The 13632-nt window shown below is 38.1% G+C and overlaps 1 protein-coding gene across 2 annotated transcripts in view; it reads right to left on the bottom strand.

Annotated features, from left to right (window-relative positions):
• GABRA4 (gamma-aminobutyric acid type A receptor subunit alpha4) overlaps positions 1–13632 on the bottom strand; it is a 34467-nt gene that overhangs the window by 803 nt on the left and 20032 nt on the right. The window lies entirely within an intron of this gene.

Below are 13632 nucleotides of genomic sequence, written 5' to 3'. Positions count from 1 at the left end.
CAATGGAAATCTTACAGCCGAGGGCTATCAGAGTAATACTCTAAAGCATCAACAGTAGTTTGATCCTGGAGCTCAGAGATATCAAGTGCTCATGACAGCAGATATAACAAATTGGTAAACAAGAATTCCTATTACCTTTGGCTATAATACCAAGGTGAACCATCTGAATGAATCACACCATGCAATGTGTTATCTATATAAGCTTATTACCATGAGACTAAGGATTCTTGAGTGAGTTTTTTAAAGCCAATCTCTCTGCTGACTTTTCTCCTTCTCTGATGATATAAAAGTAGCCTAGAATAACTTACCAGCCACAATTGCTTACTTCTGCTTTATATCTCTGTCAAAGTAACTATAGTATATACAGTATATAACTACAGCAACTCTGTTTTGTACAGTAGATGCTATTAAAATGCAAATAGTTGCCAAACCAAGTTACCACATTGTTGTTCTTTCAAAAATAGAGAAAATCCTTTTCCATATCAACCACAGGCAACAAATTCACCAGCTGCAATTGAAGCAATGAATAAATCACACTTTCATCAACTACTTCTTTCCATTAATTAACTCAGAAGTGGTGAATTCTCCATCCCCATGGATGTCTTCAGGCAAGTCTGGATGCCTTTCTGAAAGATTTACTTAAGCCAAATACAGCCTTATTAGGCTGGATGAGGAATTGAAGTACAGATAAGCATGTACAGATGGGAAATCAAAGCAGATTTTAATATTTTACTGACGTCTAGGAGTGGGAGTCAGGCTCTGCCTTTCTATGCATCTAAGCAGAACACTAAACGTATACTGGGACTCCTCCTAGAAGGGTGCCAGAAGAACCTTTGGGTCTTGAATCTTCAGCCCTAAGCCTTTTAGATATAACCTGTGAACATATTTTGAGTTAAGTCCCATTCCTTTTCAAGAGACATGGATTTAAAGGCACACAGTGTACCTAGGTTAAAGAGCAGCCCTGCAAGTCTAAATGTAGGCAGGACCAAACAAGCCCTTATTATGCATCAAAATTAACATGGTTTGCACCTATCTGATGATGCGATTTCCAAGCACTGCCCTGCACCACCTGTAGCTGCGGCCCTGCTTCTTTGCCCTCTAAAAACCCTGGTGAAGTTCACAACACAAGGAAGAGAGCAAGAGGGAAAAAAGCGGGCAGCAGCTTCTCCTCCCACCCTCAGCCAAGAGGAGCTCTCTCCAGCCAAGTACCACCACACTCCACCGTCCGTCTACACTCCAGGGGTCCTAAACGGAGAATAACTCAGGTGTTATCCAAGCTGTTAGTGCTTTGAATGCTGAGGAGCAAATGACTGAAATTCCTGCATAAACACCAAAGGAAACTCATATTTTCTGAAAGAAACTTTACCTGGAGAAATCTGAATTGCTTTTCAGGGAATGCAGCAGTACTCACCTGTGTGCAGTTTAGATATTTTCACATTAGAATTGCCAGTGACCCAGGTAAGGTAAAGGAATAGTAAAGCACTTTCAAGATAGATAAAACAATAACATACAATCACTATAGGAGTGCATTTGCTAGAGGCTTAGCAATATCTGACTGAATACAAGATCTCACTAAAAGGTCTGCAAAGCTTCAATGGTTGTCACACACTGAAGTTCACTACCCAAAATATGAGCTCCATGCTACTACAAGGGTTGGCACGGAAGTCTTTCAGCATGACACTACTCTTAGCTCTGGCACAGTATGAAACCAAGCAGAGAGGTGCTGCTGTCACTACTCCAGCCCACACATTTGGGCAGGGCTCATGAAGCAGACCTGCACCGGAACCGATGGCTTAGATGGTGCTGCTGGAGAAGATTCTGCCAACAGAAAGACCACATCTTCAGTCACAAGTATGTGCAGCCATAAAACAGAGGTCCCAAGAGAACAGAGTGCAATTCGGAGGCATAGTTCAACTCTCATGCCCACCTGGACTGCCAACTGCTTTCAACGACCAGCTCAGAGTCCTTCCCTATTGTGCACCATCAACAACACTCACTGATAAGAGTGACAGGGCTCAGTCAGGTTCCCCACCACATCCTAGTCATTTCTATTTCTTTCCTGGGTTCTTCCTTACATCACTACATATCCATAACACTCAACTATCTTCTACCCACTGCAGCCGTCCTCAAAGCAACCAAATAAGAGCTGCAACTCTTTAGTACATGGATCAAGGACTCTTATAGTGTTCTATTTTGGAGTTATCTATGTCGTTTCAAAGGGTCAGAATGTCTAAGTGCTTAAAAATCTACCAAGTTTGTCTTCTTAATTTTTTTTTTTTTTGCATTGACACATAAAATCCCAACATTTTGGGAACCTAAGTTTAGAGAGAAACCCAGTTTCCAAAGTACTATAAAGTATACATAGAGCTCACATATATAATTTAAGGTGTCCCGAAGCAGCATTGCATAACAAGCATGCACAAAAAAAAAAAAAAAGAAAAAAAAAAAAGAAAAAAAAAGCGTATTCCTTGTTAACTCCTTAGAAATCACCTTCCAAGTGCTCAATCATGGAAATTAAAAAATGTATTTCTAGCTGGTTCTACAGACAACAGTGTGATACCAGTGAGAACTGCTTTTCCTTAATTATTCTGTCAGGAGAATTCAACCTCCAAAGGTTAACTAGCAGAAACACCGTGGATGACTGTTGTAAAATCCTGTGTGAACTGAGTGCATGATTTCTGCCCATGCATAGTCAAAGTTGTCAAGGGCTCTTATGATAACCTTGGAATATATATACATATAGTGTTATAACTATAGCACACCTTCAGTGGAGAAAGCTTTAGGACTGTCTGGGATATGTTAATGCCAAAAAAATAATTCCTATCTGATTTTAACAGCTGAGATGGGTGACAGTCAAGCAGCTAAATTTCAACATGCATAGGATTTCAAATATATACCACTGACATTTTGACTGAGACACAGACCACCAAAAGGCACAAAAGACCAGAGTCAGACAGGTGCACTAATAAAACCAAGGAACTGGCGAACCATAGGGAAATGAGCATTCCTGACTTTGCCCAAAGACGGGGATCTTCACCCTTTCCTTGTTTCCTAATATTTCATTAGTCCATATAAAGTAAGAAAGCAAACCCAGTACAGAGGTTTAGAGAGCTCCAGCATATGCTTTAGTGTATTTTGACAATGGGAGGACAGGGGATAGGGCAGAAGGTTCTAATTCTGTCCATCAGAGAAGGGACCTCATCTGTTCACACTTGCCCATCTCTTCCAGAGTATAAGACACATCTCCACTTCCCTACCTGAGGAAACAGTTTGGTTGCACATAGCAATTCCTGCAGCTCAGACTCAGACATCAGAAGCACAGAGAGAGGCAAATTAAAGGCCTTTTCCATGGTATTCCATCTGCCTGGGATTTCAGCCTCACTTTCTTAGAGACCTGGTTCACTTCACAGCTCATTAAAACCCATTAAAAAGACACTAGATTCAGAATAATCTAAAACATCTATTCTGTGGACAACAGCTGTGTTCCCTGTTGTTTTGAGAGTAAAATAATGGCTTTCCAAATTAAATTTATTTGAAGATGGAAATTGTTGTATCACAATCAATAAAAGAGCATGCAGTATGCAAACAACTGTATTAAAAAGCATAGAGATCTTGCTTTAATTTTAAGCATTACAAGTTACTTTGTAGAGGTGGGGGAGAGTTAAGAAATAGGCAACCTTAACTGAAATGGGGAAAGATACACTCAGTATCTTCTTTCTACATGAAGATTTCTGAGGTAAGATATCCTTTTTCTAATCCAGAACAGAAAGTCCATTTTATTTGAGTTGAAGAAAGAATAAGTAAGCAAACCTGCTTGAAGATGCATGTAAAATGTGTTAATTAATGCTGTGTCCTTAGTGCAATCACATGCAGTTGACCATGGATAATATAATGAAGGATGTTGTTACCATACTTTAAAATAAGTCTATTTATTGTTAATATTACAGCAGGTTGCTGTAGCGAGTTGCAAACTTGGCTTCTGTGATAGCATGTGTAGACCAAAAAGCTCCAACAACCAATTTATCTACCTTGAAATCAAGTCACAGATAATTTGCTTTTCCATTTAAAGATACATTTCATGGATATTGATGTTTATTACCCCACTAAAATGACGCACAGATATGAGTTAATCTAAATCCTTCAATATTTAACAAGGCTCGCATGCTACAAAAAACTGCTCAACTTAGCATGGAAATTCTGAAACTATCTCTAAGTCTACATAAGCTTTGACCTGAGCCAGAACATAAGGTACAGGATTGTTTTGTATGTATTACCAGTTTTTATCAAGCAAGGCAACTTTTCACTTCAGTGAAGTCAGAGTGCAAATTTAGCATGGACTGAAGTTGTTTGCAGCAGCTGAGCTAAGACTCCTCAGAATGGGATCATCAGCACAGTGATATGCAGTATTGAACTGAGAAACTTAGTCATCTTGTTACAGAACAGAGAGAGCTGGTAACAACCACAGGACATATTTTCTGTGATAAGGCCAACCTAGAATATGTAAAAACAAACAAGAGCAAATAAAAGTCCTGGGGAGAATGCGGGAATGATAAAAGTGATTACCAGGGCATTGTGTGACACTACCCTTATGACTGTGCCTATGAACATAAATACTGAAAATATTGCAAGCTGTGAGGAATTCTTTTGCTGGTACAGCACTATACAGCATTACCTCTTCCTTTGTACAACTTGAACATCCTGCTATAGCCTGTTAGTGCTCTGCATAGCAGTTTTAAATCGTTCCCTTGAATTTAGAATTGCTTCACAGGTTGAATGATGGATACATCCTGCTGGGATTTGAATCCAAAATAAGCAGCTCCTATTAGCTGAGCCAACAGAGAATCTGTGGCACTCAGCACCTAAATCCTCTTTATAGACCTCTGGTCACCAGGGTACACAGTCATCCCCATATGCTGATAACCAGGTACCCATTAAAAGTAGGGCCATGTATTTGCAGTATAATACAGAGCTATTCTCCTAGTCAGCCTCAGCACTAGTTGAAGAACAGTTCAGCAAGACTGATGTTGGATATATGAACAGTTCAGAAGCTCTGCATCCCCCTCATCCTAGTACAGACATTAAGAGCAACATTAGGGGAGGTCCCAGGGCTGCTTGGGCACCATCTGTTAGCTGCAACAGAGTATAATGAACTGCAGGCCAATGCATTCTCAAGAACCTTAGTAGACGATACAGAATTTCACTGAAGTGAGTATCTATCTCTCTGGCACCAAGGCAGTACCATATTCAAAGCATTATCTTTTATCAGGGATAAGAATTTACAAGCCACAATGTCACCATCTGGGACCAAGTGAGCACCCACTGTCTAAGCAGCAGCTAATGCTTCAGCATCCAGCAAGCAGCTGTCAAGGCTGCTTAGAAACACCCCGGGTAGGAGCAGAGCCTAAAGTACTTCTCTTTGCATTAGTCAGTCAGCCAACTCTACCCATCACTCTTAGCTCTGAGCCCTCCTCTGAAGCTAAAGACTCTTGTCCGCCTCTATAACACCCAGCAACTAGAAAGGAAACCCAGGTTTGGAGATAAGACACCTATTTTCAAATCTGCCCTGACTATACTAGGGATGTGAACACAAATTTCCCCCATCTCAAGAGTCTCTCTTACCTACCAGGCTATCGGGTATTCGTTGGCAAGCAGCTGAGTCTCTGTTATGAATGTTGCATCCTCTGCACTTCTACTTGATCCTTTTATTTCAGTGAGTGCCCAGACTCCCAGGTGAGTTTTGTGGGAGGCTGCAGCTAGCACTCATGCTGGTCATTCAGATAAAATGCAGTAGGCTTTTATCCCACTTAAAGCAAACAGTTTGGAAGCAACAAGTCAGTTCTGTACACATCCACCCAGGGAAATTCAGTAATTAAGCTCCCTGTGGGCCTGATCAGCATTTTAGACACTTAAACTCTCCACATAAAAAACCTGAAAAGGATACCACAACAGAAACAGTATTAAAGTTACACAGAATTTCAGTTTATTACAACAATCAAGTATATAATGCAGAGGTGTCATTATAATTAAAAAGGGGTAAACAAACCTTTTTATAATTCAGCATCATTTTTGCAGACTAAGATAAGAACCTTCCATGACAGTATCACTAAGACTTCAAGAAGATACAGCTAAATTAATATACAGGAAACCCGGTGACATGCTATACAATGCAACCCAGTGAAAAGCATAGGTTTCCAAAATTGGGAGAACTCAGACAAAAACTCATAGAAAAACTGGAAGGCTTAAAACAACAAAGCCTGGCATTACAAACTGTTTAGCTGTAGCATGAAAACTGTTTGTGTGGTAATTTAGTAATATTTTCCTATTAAATGCTATCATGGTGCTTTTTATTCTTTCTATTCATTCCTGAGAAAACAGACTGTGTTTTTCTGGGAGGACATTACACAGCCTGCCAAATCCACACACAGTTTGACATTTACCAGGGAAGTAGCACGCTATCATCAGTGTAAATAATGCAGCTGGTCCCAATTCCCACTGAGTCACCATATTGCCATGTCACTAGCAAAGGCACAAACTTGGAGGAGGAATCCAACATGTTTTACTATTAGGTTATAAAGCTAGTCAATCAAAAAATTATTTTTCTTTATAGAGTTCTGGAATATGATCAAACAAAAATTCCATGGGACACAAAATACAGCAAGCCTCAACTGAAAGTTTCAGCAGTGCAGGAACAATGAAGACTATTTGGCAGAAAGAGTGATGGGGAGAAAAGTCAAAGCAACCAGGGCATCCAAACTGCTCATACTGTTATCTGAATCTTGTGATGAGAGAAAGGAGCGCTAAAGGCATTATATCATATCCTCTGAAGTTATACACTGCTAAAACTGTATCATATGGAAAACATATTAATTTGAAATTGCTATAGAGACATAAATAAGAAAATTAGGAGCATTTTTCAAACAATGACGCATTCACCTATTTCAAATAATCTTAGCCATCTGTTCAGTACTTAAGTGCAAAATATATGTATGTATATTTGTGTGCACATATATATATATTATATACAGCACATACATACCAGCATGTATGTAGCTTCATGTTTGGTTCAAATCTTTTCTTTATATTGTGTCAAAAATATAAGCACTGAAAATGGAACAAAGGAAAAAATTCTCTCAGGACAAGTTGCTTATTAACCAGGCACAGAGAGGCTCTGTACAGAAAGCAGAGCTGGTTAGGGAACAAAAGAGCTTCATTATTTCCTGCATCTTTCAATTTTTCAGTGACTTTAAATTTGCACTATTAGTTTGCTAAAATGCCTTAAACACTCCTGTATCTCAGATTTTTCCAAGCTTTTCAGTGTTCATTTCTTTGGACTCCTATTTTCACAGAGTAAAAATTGACTCAACTAGGAATTTCACACACACAGCTGTGAAACTGCATGGCAAATTTGATGTCATTGGGCTTACCAGTATTGAAAACTCTTTTTAGACAGAGAGGAAGCAAAAAGGAAATTTAAATATAACTAAGGAAAAAAAATAAAAGAGAAAATATGGAGAGATCGAGCTCAAAGGCCACATTTTATAATAAACACCATAGGAATTTCTATCTTAGAGTAAAACACCTGCAACAATCTGCATTTTTTCCCATTAAAAGGGATGCTGAACATTCTAAAAATCTTACTCTAACTTGGTGCTTCTGAACTGCTAAAATGTATTTTTTAGATATTTAATGCTTACTCATACCAAAGAAAAAGGGGAAAGAAGTTGCAATTAGATCAATACAAGAAGCCTGCAACTGCTGTTACCATGAAAATAACTTGTTCATTTACTTTTTTTAATTCCAAAGATAAATCCATAAGGAGTAGGTTTTTCAACATATCAGGACACTGAGAACAAAAGGCACTTAAATGTATTTTTAAATTAAAAGCATTTGGCGTTTTCTGGAGCAGCCATTTGTAAGACTGCCATTACTGAGCTCTTCTTTGGTCTCCAAAACAAAAGTTTTCTCCTAATAGTGTTTAAATCAACATGATATCTCCCAGTAAATATTGTAAACACTGTGTCTGGTCTTTGAACATCAGATGAATAATAGCAGAGAACATCCTCATATTACTTGCAGCTGTGGTAGTTCAAAGGCAAAGTGAGCAATTACTACATTTCCTAGTAAGGTTTGGGTTCCTGCACTCCAGCAGGGTTTCTTGTTCAGTTATAAATCAGGTGTTAGAGGTAACCTCCTGCTTTTTGTGCATATTAGAAGAGACATTTCCACATTCAGTAAGAAAAACTTATTACAGAACTTTGAAGCCTTGCACTGTCTTGTTACACTTGACATCCAGCCATTGCTATCCTCATTACAGCTGAATTCTGCAATTCAGTGGAGTTTTCATCACAGTTTAGCTAGATCAGAATCCAGCTCCAAATTTAACATCAGGCTGTGTGCTTTCAATAATTACTCCGCGCACTTAGTAGAAGACAAATGTTTCTACTTCCGGTGTAAATTTATTCCACAATTCAACCATATTAAAGGTTGAAAAATACCAAGCTCTTGGAAAGAGACCAGAGATTTTAATGGAACACTGTAATTCTTGCTATTTAGAATGACATGCTAATGTGAAATATTAAGAAAAACATTTAAAATTGTGTGTCCCACATTTACACCCCAGTCCCTGCATTGTTTGAGGACATAGTTAGCTTTATACATTGTGAGCACTCCCAGGTACCAGACAGGACTATCCCAATCCAAATCTACCAAACCAACTAAACAAATAAGTCTTACTTCTCCCTCTACAAAAAAACAAAACAAAACCACCACCACCAAGAAAAACACTGTGTATCTCAATATCACAACTAAAACCATTTTAACAACTATTTTGAATCTACTCTATCCTCAGTTATCCAGACATTCAAGTGCACACTGAATCACTGCAGCATTATCCCATGTATTCATCCTCCCCTGCCTTTCAAAAAGCATTTGGTATATTTGGTATAACATGTGCCACTCATTTATGAGCTGCACCTAGCTTCTTCCTACTTAAACACACTGCTAGCACATTATGACTGCAAATTATTGACAGCAAAGTTGACTAATGAAACCAAAGTGGCATGAAATTGTTAACTTGTCACAGAAATTATTCACACGGCACAGCAGCCTCCCTTCTTATAGTCCTGCCCTCCACTTGCATGAGCTCCACAAACTTCTTGGGTCTGGAATCCTTCATTTGGTTCCTAGCAGGATCAGAGATTTAAATGTCACCTAAAGATATACCAGAAAAAAAAATCCATAATATCTCAAGCAGTGAAGAAGTAAACCAAGGGAAAAACAATTAAAAACTGAAATGCTGTTCCTTGTGTATGCGAGTCACATTGAAGAGACAGATCAGCTTCAAGAGTTAAAAATCTACCTGTGATTGAAGAAATTATTCCATTCCAAAGGTTTGTCTGAGTCTGATGTATTTTTCAAATTTTGCACTCATGTTAATGGTATTTAGGAACGTATTTTTAAAGCGTATTTTTCAGTTTTACTCTTCAAGTCAAAAATTGGGTAGATCTTAAAAAAAAGATTTCAAAGGAATACAGTAAAAAGGAAAAAGTGCAGAAGCATATAAATAGACTCAGGGGCCCAACAGCAAAGCATAAACCATTCATTTCTGCCTCACACCTACTTGGAAAAAAAATTGCTGGTTTTACTAAAGAAAGGAGTGTACAACACTTAGTGACAGGTTTGTTCTTTCTAACCTGTAAGCACTTTAACTTGCTCTCAAAACATGCGAATCATAGGAGACCATGGTGTGAGCCATCTGTCTTCTTTGAAGAGATTTTGAGAGAATTTGATAGACTTCTAATCTACAGATCCTAGAAATGTGTTTAGATAGACTTCTGGGAGAAGTGTAGAGTCTTGCAAGGTAGGATGCCACAATATTTGTCAGATTTTTATTGCCCATAAGCCAAAGAAAAGGAGCTATAATTAAATACGTGTCAGGTGTCACTCACTGAACATCTGTGAAATTACTTTAGTCTTAATAAACTGTTTGAGTATGCATAGTAAAATTAAATAGCAAACACAAACCCAAACTCAGAGACAAGAAAGAATGATATTCCATAATACATCTAATGCCAGAAACCTCCTATTCAGATGATTGCAGGAATTGGTGGGGTCACTGGACTCCTTGATTTCAGCGGACTGCTCTGCAGCCCCCATTGTGGAAATACATCGGTCTGTGCCAGAAGGCTATAGGCAACAAAAGGAAAAGTTGAAACGGGGAGAACAAAAAGAGGTTCAACAGCACGGCTAAAACTTCCTCAGGTTATAGGGGAGCACCCACTGCATCTGCAGGCACTAACAAAGCAGTTCACTCCCTCTCCTCCCCTTAACTTAGTAAATTAGCTTCATAGTGGGACACCATTTGAATTAACAATGATCAGATTGCCTAATTAACCTCCAAAATATATTTAATGCTTACTGTAATTGATATATTGGATCAGTCGAATTACTGCATGGCTCCAAAGTACTAAAAAATAATTGCACAAGAAAATTACTCAGCAAACATACAGTCTATGTTTGCTACAGTAAAGCTCTACTGGTTGTGGTAGAGAAATACATAATAAAAATGAATATATCTCAGTTCATTTGATCATAATAATATGATTCATCTTTGTAAAGTAATCCAAAACAAAAGCACATATATGAACAAAAAAAAAAAACCCAGAACCCTCTAATTTGTCCTAATAATATGCAGAATGATTCAATATAGAAAACCCATTTTAATTCCATGATCAAAAATTATCAAACATGCATATCAAAAAGGGACTTCCAACTGTGTGTAGTGAACTTCCTTACTGAACTCTACTGTTAATAAACTTAATTTCTAGCATGAACAGATAGATAGTAAAAACACATGTTCTACATGGAACCCAATTTTATAATCAAGCACGCTCTCTCCAAAAAACTTTTCTTTAATGACCTCACTGAAGTTTCTTGAAAATGTCAAACATACATGTAGTTATCCTGTAAATAAGGTATGATCAACAGCCAACCTCCATTTAAAAGTAGACTAGTGGCTTGCTGTTTTCTGTAACAGCCTCAGCTATTCTTTGAAGGCAGACAACAGCATAAGGGAAAAATCTCCCTTCTGCTCCAGAATAGTAGCAGATACCAAACAGGTGCAAATGTTGGGACATACACCAGAAAGAATTGTAAGATTTCAGTATTTAGGCACATTCTTTCCTAATCTATACTCTAACTCAGCATATTCACATTTCTTCCTCATCTAAATGAAAAATTTGGGGCACTAGCAAGGCCACCAAATGAGGCAAAGACTGAAGGAAGTGCCAAGTTTAAAATAAAACTTTTCTTTGAGCTCTGACAATTGCATTGGTAACACTAGAATTTCTAGCACAATAGTGGCAATGTAGGACAGACTTCTGTACACTAAGTGGGATCAAAGACTATTGTTTAAAATGAATATTATTTATGTTAAGAACACGACTGTACACTAAGGCCAGGCTATTGTCCTGTATTCTTTGCAGACCGAAAACTCATGGTGAAGTTGATATTATATTACATCAGCAATGACTACACAGTATAAAATCAAATAAATAAATCAATAAATAAAATCATTCATAGCAAGGTATAACACTACTCTAGATTACCCTGTTAGGATTGGAATCACAACAATTTTAGGGAGAAGGATTTGTATTACATTTGCAGCTTGGAAGGCAAAGCCCAAAAGCCTCTTGACCTGTTCTGTGCAGTGGGACACAAAGACAGAAGCCACCCTTCAGTCATTAACAGGATATCAGTATGAGCAGGCTCACCCTATACCTCTGCCCCAGAACAGACTCAAGTCTTAGTACATTATGGATGTAGGAAAAGCCATAAAAATAAAAGTTTAAGATAATATCAACATTATCACTGGCTTACATGCTCATAATACTAATATGCAGACAAAATAGATTGTTCCCTTAAGCACTTTCAGGTCAAAATCCTGTAGGCATGCTAAGACAGGTATCGCAAGGATATTAATTTAGCAGCAGAACAGAACTGTTTACATTTCAATTTATTTAGCTTTGTTTAAATTTGGGTGTTTTTTTTTTAAAGTAAGTTCTTCTCCAAGATTTTTATGTAAATGAGTAAGCAGAACACAAGACTGGCTTATAGCAATTCTGACCATTCATCAAAACAGTTAACCCTCCATCATTACCCCCCAGTAAGACTACCATCTCTTTTTCGTGTTATAATCAGGTCTCATAAATAAATCTCATAAATAAAAAGGATTTAATTGTTATTAAGTTGTAATTTACTTGCCTATGAACCCAAGTAAAACCTGACAATATCCAAAAGCACTAAAAACTCTCCCCAGGAATGCCTGAGATGCTGTATTAAACTGCATGCTTATGCTGTACAATCAAGAAGATTAGCACAAACCAACAGCACTAATATCTCTACGTACAAATAGAACAGCATGCTACTACAAGCATACTTTTCTTGCTCCAGTCTCTTACTAGCAGAAAACAAAGTGACATAGGTAATGTGTTCCAGGAGCATATCTACCTTTCTAAGTAAGAGAACAACACAGCCAGGAGACTGAAAACGGCAATGATATATGATAGGAGAGTAAAGAAGGGGAGGAAAAATGGAAGTGGGTGGACAGCATTTGAGGAGTGATAGCAAATGGAAAGGGTGGGAAGACAAAAAGAGCAGATGAGAAGGGAAGGAGACAAATGAGAAGTGAAAAGACACAGAAGACAAAATTACCACGAGTTAGTCTAAAACTGTGGTTCTTAAATCACAGCTCAGTCAAAGAAAATTAGACAGTCAGCCTGACAGAAAGCGTAAATTACAATGCTGGTGTCAACCTTTTCCTTTTTGACTGGTGTTGCCAAGCCAGTCGGCCACAAAAGGGGAATTACTGGTCTGCCATAAGGTTAACCTAGTACAAGTGTCGTAAGAGCTTTGTTAGCTTGGTGTATGATGAATAGAAGGAACACAGCAGCTAGTAGGGATATGGGAATAAGACAAGTGAGGAAAGAAAGTCACTGGTGAATTCAACTATAAGAGAGGTGATGACCTTATTAACTTGCCCACACACTAAGAAAGCTACAGCACAGTCACGTTTAACCCAAAGGACTATTAAAGCTGAAAATTATTCCACTAAACAAACCTTTATCAGAGGCTGAGGTGAACTCCTGCACAAAGAGAAGTTATGTGAAAATGGTTATTTATGGCAGACACCAACATTTCATCCTGCACTCTTCAGAAAAACATAACTGATGATTAAGAAATAAACTCTAGGTAGGCAATACACACAATGAAAGGAGAACCTTGATAACTAGGGAGAGGCTCCATGGTACAAGTGCAATGCTTTAGCATATTTTAATTTGTTACAAGATACAAACAATGTAGATTACAATTAGTAGTATCAGCGTCTGTATTAGCAGTCCAACTCAAATCAATACATAAGGGAAAAGAACAGTTCCCTAAAGACAGCCATCATAACTGGCCTTCACCAAAACTCAGCTAGACAGAGAAGAGCACAGAGACTGCATGTACTGATGCATGCAAGCTCCTCCTGCCCTCTGAGCTAACCCAATCAGCCAATACTCCAAGAATTAAATATGATTTTACAGGATTTTTTTCCAAGGAAAATGGGGTTGTATTAATCTTTTGTTATGCCGA

Source organism: Tinamus guttatus, unplaced genomic scaffold, assembly GCF_059628265.1.
Source record: "Tinamus guttatus ecotype Peru unplaced genomic scaffold, ASM5962826v1 Tinamus_guttatus_pri_ptg000213l, whole genome shotgun sequence".
In the NCBI taxonomy this organism is placed as follows: Eukaryota; Metazoa; Chordata; class Aves; order Tinamiformes; family Tinamidae; genus Tinamus; species Tinamus guttatus.
The sequence above is the reverse complement of the archived record's forward strand: the minus strand, read 5'-3'. Positions and strand labels throughout refer to the sequence as shown.